The 2,854-nt window shown below is 44.7% G+C and overlaps 1 pseudogene; it reads right to left on the bottom strand.

The window, feature by feature from the left end:
- Positions 1-1,195: 1,195 nt before the first annotated feature.
- LOC130909910 (piwi-like protein 2) lies at positions 1,196-2,633 on the bottom strand (annotated as a pseudogene).
- Positions 2,634-2,854: the final 221 nt, after the last annotated feature.

Here is a 2,854-nt window from a genome sequence, read left to right as displayed (position 1 = left end):
TGTGAGGAAAAAAAGCCTTTTTGTTTTTCATGTTGTACTGAGCCTGCACCGACGACCAAGGTACATACTGAACCATGACTTGTGTGTATCATCACACCCCTAATATGTGTACATATATTTTTCAATATGCAAGTGAGGCTCTGAATCACCTGCCTCTCCTGTCTTTGCTCTAGTTGTTTTGATTTAAAAAAAAAAAAAAAAAAATACACAAGCTTAATTGATACGTCGTTCAAGAAATGTTTAGAGCAAGTGACTATTTTTGGTAATAAAAAACAAAACACATGATTATTATATTGTTGTGTCTGACAACAAGCAGGTTTTGTACGTCCCTGTGACACAGCGAATGGAGACTAGAAGGGTTCTTTTCTTTCACACAACTTTTGGTTCATTAAAAAACACAAAACGAAATGGGCTACACATATATATATATATATATATATATATATAAAAAAAAAAGTGAGTCGCCTCTGGACGGGGCTGGACTGTATGGTGTTCAGGTTCCCCCGGGGGGACGACGCTGCTCTGGCACTACTGGAACTACTTGTGGGCAGCCAGAGACTTCTCTCTAAAATGTGTCTAAAAACATTTAAAAAAACGGTCAGTAGTGTTCATGCTGACCTGTGTTGGTTGCCCTCGTCTCGCACAGCGTGATGTCAAACTTTCCCAATTCTGACCAGTGTGGAAGCAGTACGCTCGATAGGTTTGGGCTATCCTGCATTCGTCACCTCGCTCGGTGTGGTGCCAAAGTTCTCCACCGTTGCGTGCGTGCTGGAAACTGCCAGTCCTCCCTTCTTGTGGTGTCCTCTGGCAGTGCCGCATTTATTGCCAATCCGCGCTTCTCCCCAACAATCCGGCTGGCAGGGTGATTATCAGGCCCGATTGGGATCATCTGGGGAGAAAAGTTCACGCCTACTCACTCCACTGCCTGCCACACCCACTAGCTCCCAGCTGTCAGCACACTGCCTCAATTCCCATATTCCGGTCGGTGATTGCCCTTTTACATGTCTACAGGGTCAACGGCAACACCGTGATGATATTGCTCACTCTGCAGGAAAACAGTACATTAGTATATATATATTTTTTTTAAAGGGAAAATCCACAACCTTTTAATCACTTGAACTTTGAAAACTGTTTGCCATTAACTGAACTTGCCATGTTTTTTGCCATTAACTGAAACAATAACATCAAAATAAAATTACTTTATAGGAAACAGCCTGTCTCCCATCTGGGTGGCTGGTTCTGCATGCAAGTACTGTCTTGAAAGGAATGCGAGGTTATGTGCATATTTTCACAGTGACGGAACCTGAATTGTTCCTGGCCAATTCCAATACACATTGGCACATTTTGTAGGTCATCCTTTGAAGATGGTCTGGCGTGAGGTTGGCTGTGTTGTAAAGCGTAATGTAGTTGGTTGGAAGTCCACATCCCTGGCGAATGTTATGTGCCATGAGGTAAAAGTCCGCCCAATCTCTCTGGGTGAGAGTGTGATCCAGGACAGTTTCAGGTGTAGGTGCCCCAAAGCAGCTTCCAACCAAGGAGTAAAAGGTAGCGCTGATTCTTGTCTAGACTACAATAAAAACGAGCTTGGGCTCATAGCTTGGAAAACTCTCGAAGCATTTGATCAGCTGCGGCATCTTATACTGCTCAATCATCATAAGCTTGCCATCTGACATGCCATCTTGATAAACCACAATCCTTTGTGGCATGTGATGGTTTACCTCGTGATACTTGTGCCCTAACCCTAAACCCAAACCCAATCAAACCCTAACCATCCAACGGGCAAATTATGAAACCATTTATAAGTTCTTCATTGGGTGCTTGAAATGTTACTCTGGAATACCAGCGAGTCAGTGGGCTGTTTAGTCTTGCGACAAATCCATTGACTGACTGGTGAGCCTTGCTGGTGTCATGGTGGACATAAACTCCCACAACCATCAGGTTTTTCAGGGGGATGTTGACAGTCCAAAGTTCCCCACCTAATTTGGTGTTCACTTGCGGGAGTATCTTTTGGGCCACACTCCTTAACCTCTGTGGCTGGCAAATTGTCCTGATATTGATAACCTGGGGTAGAATCAGACTTCTAACACAGCAGAGCTTCTTGATGGCACTGTAGAAATCACTTCTGTTCCCTACAAGGAAGCACACTACGAGTTGCAAAGTTACGAGGGTCACTTGTGATGGTATATACTCTTGAAATACATTTCTCTGCAACTATCTCTCAGCTCTGGACACGAAGGATGAACCTCTTGCAGGCCAAAGGCCCGCGCCACCTTAGTAAAGCTCACAATCAACTCTTTAGCCTGATCTGCAAAGCGTCAAGGGTAGAAGATGGCCCACGCTTTCAGGGGGACACTGTTGATTGAAGCTAGCCTGACACCCTCTTTGGACCAAGACCCATCACCACCAATGGTAAATGATGCAGTTTGGACACACATAACCTCAACTGGTAGAGCTCTCACCTTCATCATGAAGATTTCTGAGCCAAAACCTAGGCCCAGCTGTGTGACTTGTTTCTGACTTTCAGGTTTACTGCATATGTTCCTCAGGAGCTGCTTTATTGCATGGGTGTGCTGGTCACCATTCAAATTACTGTGCATGGGCTGGTCCTTCACTGCTTTGAAATCCTTCCTCATTATTCCGGGATACCAGTCTTGAATGAAAGCTCAGGAACTAGTAAGCTCTCTCAAGGAATGGCTTGCTTTCCACCTGGCTTGGACCTCTCCTTTGGTTTATTCATAAGAAGAGGTTGGGCCATTTTCTTCTTCTTCGAAAGTTGCTTTGGTGCTATCCATCAGGGTGAAGGTGACTTTGGGTGATTAATCCCACTCAATGGCATCGATGCGATAAGCCTGGT

The sequence above is a fragment of the Corythoichthys intestinalis genome, chromosome 21 (genome assembly GCF_030265065.1).
Source record: "Corythoichthys intestinalis isolate RoL2023-P3 chromosome 21, ASM3026506v1, whole genome shotgun sequence".
NCBI lineage: Eukaryota > Metazoa > Chordata > Actinopteri > Syngnathiformes > Syngnathidae > Corythoichthys > Corythoichthys intestinalis.
The sequence above is the reverse complement of the archived record's forward strand: the minus strand, read 5'-3'. Positions and strand labels throughout refer to the sequence as shown.